General features: G+C 45.5%; 1 protein-coding gene across 3 annotated transcripts in view; it reads right to left on the reverse strand.

Moving 5' to 3' along the window:
* Positions 1–14849, reverse strand: part of FAT1 (FAT atypical cadherin 1) — a 130999-nt gene extending 116150 nt beyond the window's left edge. The window contains exon 1 of one of the 3 annotated variants that reach the window (XM_070068424.2): positions 14537–14849. The gene's annotated coding sequence lies outside the window, so the exon portion shown is untranslated. Of the gene's footprint in view, positions 1–12028; positions 12168–12624; positions 13032–14536 lie in introns of those variants that run through there. The other 2 variants (XM_070068423.2, XM_089325830.1) reach the window with 2 other exon arrangements.
* Between the last annotated feature and the right edge of the window lie 306 nt (positions 14850–15155).

A 15155-nucleotide genomic window follows, 5' to 3' on the forward strand; every position in this document is an offset into this window, starting at 1 on the left:
TTCTGGTTTCCAATATAACTTTCAGTACTAACATATCTAAACATTACTAAGTTTAATACAATCCTTTTTTCTTTTTTAAAGGACTCAAGTTCCTATTTTCCAAATCTGAATAACTGAAGAATCATAATAAACAGCAAAAACTGCCACTGTAAATTGTATTTTTATATTTAAATCTTCAAGGTAAACAGCAATTGTTGAAGAGCTGTAGACAACGACCTTATTTACAATGAAATGCTCAAGAGCTTACAAACTTAAGACCACCACCGTACTATGAGCATCCAAAGCTTCTAACAAACAACTGAGGGAGAAATAAAAACTCAACAGTGGTTTTATATGGCTCCCTGTAATGAAAAACTTACAATCTCATTTCAAAATTTTTCCTGCAGTTTTATTATTTCTTTGTAAGAACGATTAAGCTTACTTTCTACATAAAGGTGTACTGTCTCATTAGCCCTTGATATAACTACCTAAAGGTATTATAATAAGCCTATTGTTGTTTGACAGTGAAGTAATTTTTGAAACATCAGTATGAACCCTTTCTCCCCAAACACATCATTTTACAATAGGAAAACCTGAAGTCTGCAGTCAGATGGCAAAGTTTTGCCCTCTAAGTCAAGCAAATCTTACCAACGATATCAGTGTTTTACACCACTGCTGTCAACAACCAGTTGCACAGGGACAGTCCCCTGTCTTCAGAGCACTGAACAACCTGTCACCCTGGACCAGGCCCTACCCCCTTTAGAAGATGGGACAGACACACACACAAGTTAAATCATTAAGCTAATATACATAAAGGGTCAAACCTGTGTAGAAAAGAGGCAGATACTGCAGGAAGTCAGAAGGTGGCTTGGGAAGGAAAGTGGGAGACTAAAGAGCAAGATTCCTTTAACAAGTGGGATGCTAGACAAAGTCCACCCGGCTGAGGCCTGGCCAGAGGAGCGGGCCAATTACTTTCACACCAGTTGTCCTCTCTAAGGCCAAACACTTCATCCTATAAATCAACTGCAGCTTCACAAAGCTCCCAGCTCTGTCAGCAGAGGACAGCACCATACCCTTGCAAAAGCGACTCTCAAATTAATATTCACTGAATGTGGAAACTACCAAAGGTGAAGGGAACAGCAGACTGGAGGGCTGGTTTAACAGCCAGGTTGAAATTAGAACAGCAACATTAATTTACAGTATCTTAACTCAGCTACTGCCAACTTTGCCCCATTAGTCATTTCATTAGAGGGGGGGAAAAGACCTGATATGCTTAAAGCAGTCAGAAGCTTAATTGATACTGAATCACATTCAAGTTGGGCACCCTAATTTGTTCTTAGGCTATCGTGCTTTTTCCTAAGGAAATAAAAGTCAGAAAATTGGACAGATTTTTGTTAGGCCTCTTGGGGAACAATTTTCACTTAAAATAAAATTTTCTCCCAAAACTTTCTCTATAAATATTTCAAGCTGGTCAGAAGTTCTAATATGCAAGGAAATTTGAGTATTTTAAAATGATCTGAAAATTTTAACAAGGGAAAAGTTCAGTTCATTTCAGCCAACAGGCATAAAGAACCTGCTATCATTCAGCATCCTGCTAGGTACATACAGTTAAAGAAAATACATATAAGAAAATTATTGGGGGCCAGCGCTGTGGTGTAGCTGGTAAAGCCACCACCTGCAGTGCCTGTATCCCATATGGGCGCCGGTTCTAGTCCCAGCTGCTCCACTTCCAATCCAGCTCTCTGCTATGGCCTAGGAAAGCAGCAAAGGATGGCACAAGTCCTTGGGCTCCTGCACCTGTTTGGAAGACCTGGAAGAAGCTCCAAGCTCCTGGCTTCAGATCAGCACAGCTCCAGCCACTGCACTCATCTAGGGAGTGAACCAGCAGATGGAAGACACCTCTCTCTCTCTCTCTCTCTCTCTCTCTCTGACTCTCTGTAACTCTGCCTTTCAAATAAATAAATTTAAAAAAAAAAAGAAAATGTTTGAAAGAACTTTATAAAGATGATGTTAAACAAGGACTTCCTTTTCCTTGGAGTGACAGATGTTTTAAGGGATATTATTACTATTGTCCAATTCACAACAAACTATTACACAAGACTCTTGCAAGCACTGAAAATAGTGCACACATGTGCATAATATTTGGATCTATTTAATCATGGACAGCAAAATCTGAACAGACCCATTAACTGCAGTCGCTTCCAGAAGACAGGAACAGGTAACAGGTGGTTGGAGGAATGCTTATATTGCATTTTGCTATCTGAAATTTTTGGCCAAAGTATGTGTTACCTTTATCATTCACTCACTCCTTTCATCAATTACTTAATTCCTTCAACACTTCATGACCACCCACTATGTACCATTCTAGATGTTTGAGATTCAAAAATGAACTAAATCATCAACAAGTTCTGGTGACAGACATACACACACACTGACACTGTATCAGAGTGGCAAAGGTCACTGTGGCACCTACATGGAAAAGACAAGTGCAGGGCAGCAGGGGCAAAAGCTGGAGGGAGGCTAATCTGCAATAATACAGAGGACAGACTGTGAAGGCGAGGGTTGCTCAGCACAGAGAATGCAGTTGCCAGGGACCGAGGGGAAGTCTGCTCGAGGATCAGGTTGTAGCGGGTGAGAGCAGGAGTTCTGAAGATTCAGTGAAGAAGAAAACATGAAGCAGGGCATAGAGGCTGTGGTCAGGAGCCTGCAGGAAAAAGACAGAACCCCAAATTCAAAAGAACCAGGGTTTCTCAACCCCAGCACCACCAGTATTTGTGGCAGACTCTTCTTAGATGCTTTGGAACACTGTAGCATGTTTAGCATTATTCCTGGTCTCCACCCAGTAAAAGCATGTAACGTCTCCCCTACCCCTTGCCCCAGTTGTGGCAACTAAAAGTGTCTCCAGACATTGCCAAATGTCTTCTAGGCTCAAACTCACCCCCCAGCGGAGAAGCAACGGGTTGGAGAAGCTGGAGAACAACAGGGAAGGGGAGAGCAGTAAGGATGGGGAACAGAGGCCAGGACAGATCATGAAGGGGGTTCTTTTTAAAATAAGTCATTTTATTTTAGATCAGCTTTACAGTTACAGAAAGTTGCAGTCTCCCCCACTGTTAACACATTAGTATCATACATATGTGTGAAAACCAATAAACCAATATTGATACATTACTAACTGAAGTCCAAGCTTTACTCAGACTCCTTAGGTTTTACCTAATACCCATTTCCCATCTCAGTGTCCCATCCCAGATACCATACTGCATTTAGTAATTGCATCTCCTCAGACTTCTCTGGATTGTAAATTCCTGAGATTTCCCTTGTTTTCAACAGGCTTGCCAGGTCTGAGTGCTAAGCAGCTACTCTGTACAAGGTTCCTCCTACAAAATACCCCTCAACTGGAATCTGTCTTCTTTCTCAGGATTAGACTGTATTTGGGGAAGGAAGATCAGAGGGGTAAAGTGTCATCTGCATCTCATCCCATCAAGGGATAGACGTATCAACAGGAATCACGTAGACCCTGACCTTGATCACCTGACTGAGGTACTGTCTGTCAGGTTGCTCCACAGTCAAGTTACCCCGCTTCCTTCCCTTCTGCAGTGGACTCTTTTAGAAGGCAGTCACTAGCTGCGGACTCATGCTACACAAATTATTCAGAACTCTTTTACAAGGCTGACTTGTCTAGTCTCTCCACTGACTCAAACATCTCTTAAAGACTGGTACAGACTCACAGATGAAAGGTGATGTTTAGGACTTTGGATTTTAGTACAAATAAAATGAGAAAGCACTAGAGGATTTTGAACGGGAAGGATATTATCTACCTGAAGTGGGAAAAGGTCAGTCTGGTATCTGTGTGGAGAAGACAAGTGCAGGGCAGCAAGGGCACATGCTGGAGGGAGACTAACCTGCAATAATAGAGATTGTAGAGGGAAGGGCTGCTCACACAGAAAATCCTGCTGCCAGGGACTGAGGGCAAGTCTGCAGGAGGACCAGGTTGTAGGGACTGAACAGGAGTTCAGTTTAGGACAAGATAAGCTAGAAATGCATACTGGATATCCAATGGAAGACTCTGTGGGCAGTTAGATGGGTGGGAGAGTTCCAGCGTGCAGATATAAATTTTAGAGCTGTCAGAATACAGATGATGATATTTAGAACCATGAAACTGAATGAGATCACTGAAGAGAGCACACAGAAGAAAAGGAAGCCAAGGACAGGCCACTGTTGTTCTCCAGGAGTTGAAAGCAGAAGAGGAGGGGAGACAGAGTAGCCCCTGAGCCTGGTGAGGGGACAGGGGTGTGATAAGGCACAGCAAGTAATTTGAAAAGCCTAACATCAGACGTTGGAAATGACTCATAAATACTGGTTGCAGAAAGGCCCCAGAAAGCCACCTCCCCAGTCATAAAGAAAACGCCCATCGCCTCAGATCACAGCAGCTTCCAACCACAGCTCCTGCCACCACCACGTGTCCCCCACAACTAGATTCCCAAGCACCCCAACCACCTCCTACAATCCACCCAACACAGTCCTCCTGGGACACATCACAGCTGGAACAAACTCCCTGGGTGACATTCATAACCAAAACCTCTTAAAATTCAGAGTTCATTCTGCAAACTTGGCTAACACAATGACACTATAATTAGAACTAGTAAATGCATTCTTTTGATTAGAAAAAGTCCATTTTTTAACAGACAGTTATTAACTGTATAGTAATGTAACTAACAAGTGTGTGAACTCAGGTTTCACCAGAAAACATCATGACCAGAACTAAGGCTGTTACTCTATGTAAAACCAACACTACAGCTCAAGTAAAGAGAAGACACTAACAACATTTCATCTAAAAACTGTTATTATCTAGAGTTCACGCTTATGAAAATGAAACTCCAAACACCACTTTAGCCAAGAGCTACATTTTGATATTTAGAAGGTGATCACACTCCTTTTAACTCAAGAGTAATTTGGAATTTCTAAAATACATTTTCCAAAGTGAAAACAAAGAGTGTTTACTTAGTTCAGTCTTTAAGGAAAAAACAGCCTCAGGTCAAAAGCTTAAACATCTTTAGCACAGATTTCTGAAAATTCATAAATTCAAGAGAAAAACATTTTTTCTAACAAAAATCAGATAGTAATACCCTCATATTTCTTTATCACGGAGACCTTCATGAAAAATGTACCAATTACTGGGACTGCACATTCTTCACAAACACAATACAGCCCAGCATTCAGATCTAAAGCTTCAGCTTTAGAAGTGTCTCAATGATTCAGAGAGAAAGTAGGTGGCACACAGCATCCTGCGAGGCATGGATCGATTCTGTTACACGTCGCTTTTTCAATTTTAGGTCATAAGTAGTCACTGTACCTCTCTACATAAAAGGGAAACACACAACTTTTCACTCCACATGATAAAAATGACCACATCTCAAAAAACTTTGTGTTGGGGTGAGCATCATGGCACAGCAGGCTAAGCCACAGCGTGGGATGCCCACTGCACTTCTATTTCAGCTTCCTGCTCATGTGCCCGGGAAGCAGCAAATGAAGGCTGAGTCCCTGCCATCCAGATGTTGCGTCTGACTCCTGGCTTTAGTCTGGACTAGCCACAGCTTGCATGGCCTAGTCACAGCTGTCGCAGCCATTTGGGGAGTGAACCAGCAGATGGAAGATTCTTTCTGTCTCTCCTCTCTCTCTCTGTCATTTTCAAATAAATAATGACTTCTAAAAATCATTTAATAAAAGTAAAAAAAAAAAACTATTGTATCTTCCTAAGCCTGTTTGTTACAGCCATAATTAATTCATAACTTCTGGATAACAAATGAAAAAAAAAAAAAAAAACCTTTCATTTTTCTAGCAAATTACAATACCAAGCCAGCACTTTTAAGAGCTTTCATTCCATGCTGAAAAACTAATGAGCAGATCCTGCCCATTTTCATTAGTGCATAGCAATTCTTTTTAACCCATCTTAATAGGATTTTCAGTACAGGGTGGAGCCATGAACCTAGAAACTGAAGTGCAGCCTTAGACTTAGGATATATCATTTAATGACTTCTGGTAACTACATTTATGTCTTGTTAGTTCTGATTGGAACTGCAGTAAGTGTGATGACTCTAGCAGGATTAATTTATATATTGCCTTGGACAGAACAACTGATTCAGAGTTAACCCTAAAAACGATTTTCACACAACTGATACCAACAGTGGGGAACTACAAATCTGACTTTTTCAGAACTTAAAATGCAAACATCTACGTGATTTCATCCATCCAAAATAAAATTTTAAAGGCTTTCTCGCTCCTAAGAAATTTAAATGTTCTAATTTCTTTTTTTTAATAGTTTTTATTTACTTATTTATTTTTGTCTACTTGAAAGGCACTACTACAAAGAGACAGAGATCGAGATCTTCCATCTACTGGCCAGGGCCGCACCAAGCCAAAGCCAAAAACCTAGAACTATATCTGGTTCTCCATGTTGGGGCAGAAATTCAAATACGTGAGCCATCATCTGCTGCCTCCCAGGAACGTTAGCAGAATACTAGGTTGGAAACAGAGGAGTCAGAACTTGAATGCTGCTCCATTACAAGTGGCTTAACCTGCTGTGCCATGACACCTGATTCTGTCCTAATTTCTAAATTATCTCTCTATAAAATCTAATTTACTTACTACATGAGCCTATAAAACTTGTCTTTTACAACAGGTTGAAAATCCCTAGTCTGAAAATCCACAACCTGGAATGCTCCAAACTCTGTTAACTTATTGAGTGGTAACATAACGCAACAGTGGAAAATTCTACAACCATGAAACTTTCGTTTCATGCACAAAATTACTAATCATATTATATAAAATTCTGAAACAAATTTGGTATCCAGATGTGAGTCCCATACCCAAGATTCTCATTACATACACGCAAATATTCCCTAATCAGAAAAAATCTGAAATTTGAAAACCTTCTGGGGTCCCATGCATTTCAGGAAAGGGACACTTCACCTACATGATGAAGATGACTGTTTTTAGTTTTTCTGCAGTCTCGTGACATAAAAGACAAGACAGGTAAAGAGGAGCCAGCACTGTGGCATGGTGGGTTAAGCTGATGTCTGCAGTGTCAGCATCCCATATGGGAGCCCATCTGTGTCCCGGCTGCTCCACTTCTGATCCAGCTCCGTGCTAATGCACCTGAGAAGGCAACAGAGGATGCCCCAAGTCCTAGAGCTCCTGCATCCACATGGGAGACCCAGAAGGACCTCCTGGCTTCAGATCCGCTGCAGTCAGTTGGGGAGTGAACCATCAGATGGAAGACCTCTCTCTCTCTGCCTCTCTTTCTCTCTCTGTGTAACTCTGACTTTCAAATAAATAAATAAATCTTTAAAAAAAAAAAAAAAAACACTATCCACTTCTTCCATGCCCAAATTAGTAAGGTCCTATTATAGGTCAAATTATGCTCCCTGTGTATTTTAGTACACAATAACCATTCCACTAAATAATGGATCAGGAATGTGAATGTCCATGTATAGTAAGAACATAGAAGTCAACAGGTACAAAGTCTCTCATCTTCCTTCCTCTCCTTAAAATAGCCTTTTCATCTATTCTTTCCTGGCCTTCTACCTCTATCCTCACTATAAATAAAGACATGCTTCGTGCCACAAAATTCGGCCTCTCCTGCAGCTTTTTTCTAAATCATTCTCAAACTCAAACAACTTTAGCAACCCTCTCTACTGCCACTTTCTGCTGAGTCTACACACAATAAGTTCTTCCCTACTTAAAAATAAACATTCAAACTGTGATTTCCTTCAAACTAACACTCTATTTTTCTCTTTCTAATATTGGCAAAGATCTAAAAAAAAAAAAAAAAACCGGAGTCTCTCAGCACCACTTTTACTTCCTAGAGCTCCTTGTCCTCTGAAAACACTCCAGGCTCAACGCCTCCAGGCAGCGCCTCAGCTCCACCCTGGCAAGAGCCGCTGTGCTCTGGTATCACAAGTTAACGTCAGCTCACACAACCCGTGCTCTGTGCTCATTCTCCTTGACTGGACACCACAGTCCACACAACTCACTCCCTTCCCCAGCACCCTCCGGTCGTGTCGATTGTCAGAGACCACCTAAAAACAAAGAAGCAAACACACCGTTGTACAGAATGAATGGCACTACATTTTCCAGGATCTCTGCAATACTCTAGCCAAGCTCCTTCTCCATCAAGTTTGGTGCTGACCAACCTCTGACTTCCACCTCTTCCTGGGCATGCATACTGGAAGTCCTCCCCTACTCTGCCCCAACCCCAATCCCAATCCCAGCTGTACCCTCCCTGTATCCTATAACAACCTCACTTCTCCCAATTCTCTACAGCAAAATAACAGCTCTCCCACTGTATTCTACAACTCCAGTGAAGGGTTTTATTACTTCCCAAATCACTCAAGTTTTCAACCTAAGACGACAGAAGGGAGGGAGCTGGGAGACTACAGGCCTGGGACCCAGTCCTGCTTTATCACTAATCAACCATATAAATTCAAGGAACTTACTTAATCCTGTGAACTCTACTTCTCTGAGAAATTGAAAGCTGGGCTAAAATCTTCACAGCCTCCTACCATCCCCACATCTCTCTCAAACTTCATAGTTTCTACGATCTTTAATTCCTACCTGCCAAACCTCCAGTTATCTAGTGTTAATATTTTTTCTTTCTCAATTTCTCAAAGTTTTTCCATTTTCTGCTGCTACCATGTAGTTCATGTAATCTGTTTGGGTACTGTACTTTAACAGTCTTGTGGTATTCCTACTTTCTGGGACACATCTGATTCAAGTGTGTTTCCCAGTTTGAAAATAATGCCCCTTAACTGGCTTATGAAGTATATTCTTCTTAGTTTTATATTAAAGATCTTTGGTAATATGATTTCTACTTTCCTGATCTATTTCCACTATTAATTCCTATTTCAAACCCAAAAAGGTATATCCTTACAGGCTTGCACCAAGTACAACAACCAAGCTGTCTTGAGCCAACGCCACCACCCAGTGGTAGAAGCCTTAAACTGATGTAATATGTCTGCCCCCTACCTTCGGAAGGATAATGCAAACGTAACTACAGTATTTTATCTTTTCCTGCCTTCCATCCCTCACATGCAGCTGTTATTTTCACGTTTCTCTTCAACATCTCCTTCTCTTCTATCCTTAACCCCTGCTCCATAGAAATCATCCTCCCTGTCTTAGAAAATAACTTCAATTAGTCACAGATTTGAATGTTATAACTAGATCAAAACAAAAGTCCTAAGTCAAAGCAGGATTAGAGAAGCACAGATAATCAACCAACACTTTTCTGAGAGATCACACAGCATGCTTAGGTCTCTGATCTCATTTCTCTCCATCACACAAGCAAGCCACACTGTGATATGTCTACAACTTGCTGTGTACATATCATTTCCTCTCCTTTCTTATCATCCACCCACAACCCCCCTCCTGTGAGTCCCCTGATCCGCTCCTCCCTCAGAGCTAACCCTAGCCTAAATCCACTGAGGTGCTAGGACAAACTATCCTGACCTTAAAGGATCTATTAGTTCACTGCCTCTAACTGTCTACTTGCCCTTCTCCCTCCAGGAATGTAAGCTCCTTGAGGGCAAGAAACAAGATTCTCTGTTTTGTGTCTGGCAGAGGAGATCCAGTTGTTGGTTGGTGAACAGACAGATGGATGAAGGTTTAAAAATGGAGAATGGAGGGCATGATGCAGTAGGGGAGGGGAGACAGAGAAGGATAACAAAGTAAAATAACACAGATATCCTCTTTTTTTAAATATTTATTTATTTATTTGAGAAGCAGTTACAGAGAGGGAGAAACAAAGAGAGATCTTCCATCTGCTGGTTCACTTCCCAGATGGCCAAATTCTGGCAGATCTGAAGCCAGAGACAGGAGCTTCCTCCAGGTCTCCCACATGGGTGCAGGGGTCCTAGCACTTGGGCCACCTTACACTGCTTTCTCTAGCCATTATCTCTCTGCTGGATTGGAAATGGAGCAGTCGGGACATGATCAAGCACCCACATGGGACGCCGGCGCTGCAGGCAGAGGCTCAGCCCACTATGCCACAGAGCTGGCCCCACATCTATCCTCCTCCAATTAACAGAAAATCCAGGTGCAAGCTATAGGCCAGTGACAGCCCTGAAGAACATTCTAATTCCCAACAGCCCAGAAAGAGGTCACCTCCACCTCAAAATGCTTCTAAATTGATGACAGGTGAGGTGCTGTCTGATTACTGTACTGGAGACCTTATCATGAAGCTCTGTGCTTTAACAGTCTATGAAGGATAAAGGCTAAACAATCCCTGATTTTCCTAAGTATTTTTTACAAGCCATTTAATTACAAACATTACTATATACATGGTAAACTCTGAGAATTAAGCAAAAATTTAGGCAATATATTTAAATCTTGAACTGACATGAAAAGACAATTTAAAACAAACTTTAGAAACATGAAATATAAATTCTTCAACTGACTGAACATCTTTTAAATAAAAAGCTCCTATCAGATAACTTTCTCATCTTAAATGATGTCTATCATCTACTTCAAAAACCTCTTTCCAATATCTAATGATAAATGACACTTACAAATTGCATAATTAAGTGATGCCAAAAAGATATGAGTTTGGCTCCATCATATTTGCAATTTGGTCAAAAGCATTCCCACTCATAAAGATTAAAACACACCAAGCCCTATGGCTACCTACTATTAAACTAGGTCCTTCAAGCTACTAATGAGACCATGGAGACAGTATTTAATACAACAAAGTACTGTACTAATTTCATTCTGTTTATTGATTCTAAGCAAAATCAGCCAAGGAGGTGGCAGACTTGATATGAGAACTACAACAGATTATCTCTTCGATCACCTCTACCTGTTCCATTCAAGAAAGGAGTATTTCAAAGGTCATTCAGAAGCTGAGTCTCATGACCAACACTACAAAGGCAGGGGACTAGGTGAATGAAAAGAGTACTAGTTTGCACACTATTTTTGACATCTGAATTATGCACTAACATGATGAGAACTAACAGGGACACTTCTTGTGACCATTTAAAGGATGCCAATGAAAATACAGGTGGCCAAAATGATTCCAGGAAGCCTTTTAACCACCCTGCTTCCCTTCACAGTGACAAAGAATTTGGCTAAGTTGAGATTTTAATTTTTCAAGAAACAAGTACACAAATGCAAACCTATTCAAGTCGTAACTTAGAGACAGAGCTTATTAAATGCCACTCTGGGATAAGCTAAGAGTTACATGAATTGCTTTGTTTTAAAAATTATACAATGATTAATTTTTACATCATGAAGTTTAAATACATAAGAAAAGGGGATACTAATCAGAGATGTCCTTCTAACACACAAAGCCAAAACCAAATAGCAGAATTAACCGATATTAACTGGAGCAACATCTTTTCCTGAGTGGCTGTAACTGCTACTGATTGTGCTTAGTAACACAATCCAAATTCTGGAGTATGATGACAAACATTATCACCTAGTTTAACACGCATTTACCTTGAAAAAGAATAACTGCAGGTCATTTGCCTTTTAAATCTTTTCCCGGTTTCAACAGGCACTGTAAATACCTAACGTTTAAAAAAAAAAATCGCCTGCATCAAGCACTAGGGATTTGCTTAACAAAAGCCACTTAATGAAACCACAGTTCAGACACATGCAAAAAAAAAAAGTTAACTGCATAGAAAATATTTATGAGTTTACTTTCCGAATACATACAATTGCGTCCTTGTTTCCTAAGCCTCGCAATCCACATCAGTGAGAACAGAAAAACCTTAGAGACCAGAGTCAGCTTCCCACAAGAAAAAGCAAAATCAGAAAAAAATAGAACCTGTTAAAAAAAAATAGAAGTTTTTCTTTCACAGGCGACAAAAACGTCTGCTAACCCGCACCCTTTGCAAATGTGCAGCCCCGCAACTCATGCACCGCACCTCTGCACCGTGCAACCAGCTGCAAGCAAACCGCAGACAGGCACTGCTCCGGGGCACCGACCTCCGAGCCAACTCCGCGACTCCATTTCAAAGATCCCGCTCCCAGCTACCGGCCCTGCTTTCATCTCACCTACCCTGTGAATATTTCAGCTGGAAAGAACTAAGCCGGGAGCCACATCGGTTAAGCCATTAGCAGGCAGGAGTTGCGCCGGCGAGGAGACGGCGCGGCGCGCTTGCAAGTTTCCGAGCTCCGGGGCGCAGCGGAAGTTCTCGCCCGCCCGGGAGCTCCGCGCCCCGGCCGCCGCTCGCATTCCTGGCTACGACGCCAGGACCAGACCCCGCGAGGCAGGGGCCGCCGCCTGCGGCCGGCTGGCAGCCGTACCGAGCTCGGGAACTGCCATTCTGTTCACGTCGCCCACGACCCCCCGCTCGCTCATCCTCGCCAAGGCCAGCACTGGACTCTCCAAGTGGCAAGCGGCCGAACCGGCACCGCCTTCCAGTCAGGCTCTTTTTCATTCGATTTTCCGGGACACCGAGAGCAGCACAGTCCTGGTCCGGACAGTCCGGAGAAGGCACCCACCGACCCCCAAGCCTGCAGCCCCAGAGCAGCAATGCGCACGCCTCCCAACGACTGCACACAGACCCCCGCTCCGGCCCGCCGAGCGGCGCTGCGCCCCTCGCCTCGCCGGCTCGCTCGTACCCCCAAACTTCACTTCACTTGCAAACTTACAGCAAAGTTGCTCCCAAGCGCTGGCGGCTCCCTCGGGGCGCACCCTCGGCGGCCTCAGCGTGCCCCCGAGCCGGGGACGGGTCCGCCGGGGGTCTCACTGGGCCCGCACGTCCGCATGGTGTCGCCGGCCAGCGCCGCCTGCCCGCCCCGCTCGCGGCCGCCCCGGCTCGGCACCGGCGCCTCACGCTGCGCGCGCCGAGAATATCCCTCCGCCCGCGGCCACGCCTGCGAGCGCCGGCGCTCGTTTCTGCGGCGCGGAAACTCGAGCCCACTTTCCCTGCGGCGGGGTCGCGGGCGGAGGCTGCCTGCCCGGGGTCGCCGGCAGGGCCCGGGTCCCTGTAGAAGTCGGCTCCGAGAGGCGGGGTGGATGCGATCAAGCGCCCGGTGCGACACCCTGAGCAATAGCTGGAGGCCTGTTCTGTGGCTGAGGACAGTTAATGGCCAGCACAAAGTCGCGGGGGCGAGGAATTAATATGGAATGCTCTCTGCTAGTAAAGGGAAAACAGTGCAGTTCCAAAAAAAAAAAAAAAAAAAAAAGGGTAAGGCCTCAAGAAAAAGCTTTCCTGGTAGCACTTTAGATTCTCCAGAATCTTTAGGGAATTCCTCAATCTGCATTTGAATGCCTTGGTTCTGAGTCTGCAGTTACTTGGCGGAATAGAATCTTCCACTAGGTCTCCACGGGAATGCGGGGAGATCGGAATCCACTTCCTCCGTCATTCCGTCTACACGACTAGCCTGGAAAAACACAAACGCTGCTCCTCACCCTCTCGGTGCAGAGCCCAGGTTAGACCCGAGCCGCTCGACCCCCGGCAGCGAACCCCAACTCTGGCCTCCGCGGGCGCTAAGGCTCCCCGCGTCTGGGAGCTCGTGCCGCCTCGGGTACTTTGTCCGTCAGTGCGCCCCGATGGCCCCGGCCCACCGCGCGCCCAGGGTAACCAGCAGGTCTCTGGAGAAAGGGGGACGCCCCACTCCGGGACCTCCCCAGGCCGCGCGTCTCGGGGGGCTCGGGGCCCATCCCGGGCGCGGGCAGCGCTCCGGACGCCGGCTCGGCGCGGCCGGGGGGCTCGGCGGCGGGGGACGCAGCCCGGAGAGCGGGGCGGGCACGACCTAGCAAAGTTTGTGCGGCTGGAACATTTTCACACGGCGAGCACAAAGAGATCCGGTTTCCCTCGGGGCCGACGGAGGGGGCGCGAGAGCGAATTCCCTCGGCTCCCAAGTTGAGGCGGCCTCTTTCTTAAGCCATCTTAAAGAAGGTTGTAACCTCGAGCAGGTTATGGCTAGGAAGAAGAAAGAATGCGTGCGGCGTGTCTGCGCCGATTCGAACGTGGCGCTCTAGTCCCTGCGCCCTACGGAGAATATAGACAGAAACCCACCCACCCACCCAATACAAACACCACCAACCCCAGGCCGCCACTGCGCAAAGTGCTCCTGGAGTTACGGATCAATTCCACGCTTGGAGCGCCTGGAAAGCGAGCGGCCTTCCAAGATCTGCCGGTCTGCGCCCTGTGCCGAATACCAACTCTGGGCACAACACGACCACAAAAGACCGCCGGCCGTGGGTGGGGGGCTGGGGAGACGGTAAGAGTTCGGAGGGGGGAAAAGTGCAAGGGTGCCAGTCCGTACCGAGAAAATCACAGGATTTTTTTTTTTAATCGCGCAAATGAATTCCTGGAGAAAATGACCGCTGGTCGTGAGGAAAGAAAGGCGCTTACTAACACTAAAATATCTGTTTAGGAATCTCGGTTTTCCAGGGTGAGAAGTCCGGTTGCCTGGAAGAAGTTGCGCTTCGTCGCCACAAGAACCGCCTGGGGCCAGGGATGGAAATTTCAGACTGGCTCTGCCACGATTTCACTGACCCTCCAGCCCCCAACAGCACGGCACGGAGATGCCTTTTCGGCAGCGATCGCATTACCTTCGCAGGGAAGAGAGAAACGTGGCTCAGGTTCCACATCTGTCCTTTTAAGTAGTCGACCATCAACTAACTCTGTCCGCAAGGGCCCAGGGAAATGCAGGGGCAGAGGGATCGCTTCCCGACACAACAATCCTTTCCTCTAGCACCCGCCTCCGCACCCAGCACGCCCAAGCTAAATTGTGGAAAGCGTCTAAGGAACGAGCCGGGTGGGTGGCAGCGGGAGCCACGGCGATGGCCACAGAGCTTGCGCCCAGGTCCCTGGAGCACCCGGCAGGTCCAAGTTCGCTGTCCGCCAGGCACCGGGCAGAGAGCGCGCCTCCCCGGCCGCCCGGACTAGAGGGCGCTGCGCCACTGCAGATCACGCGGCCCGCGATGCGCCCTCCCAAGGCACCATTTCTATAATAAGTTACATTCCAAATAATGCACCAACAGCATCGCCTCTCAAGTTCTTGTGAGCAGTGCTCTGTGTGTATTTTATGCTTTCCAAAAGCCATGCACACGGATCTGCCGTCCCCAAGCCGTGCGCAACCAGGGGTGCGTAGCTCCCTGGGCCAAGAGCCCCTAAGATGCACATGCAGCCCTGCCAAACACCTCTCCTAGTGTCCTGAATGCACTTTAA

This window comes from Oryctolagus cuniculus, chromosome 2 (genome assembly GCF_051225735.1).
Source record: "Oryctolagus cuniculus isolate XC-2025 breed Fujian yellow rabbit chromosome 2, ASM5122573v1, whole genome shotgun sequence".
Taxonomy (NCBI): Eukaryota; Metazoa; Chordata; class Mammalia; order Lagomorpha; family Leporidae; genus Oryctolagus; species Oryctolagus cuniculus.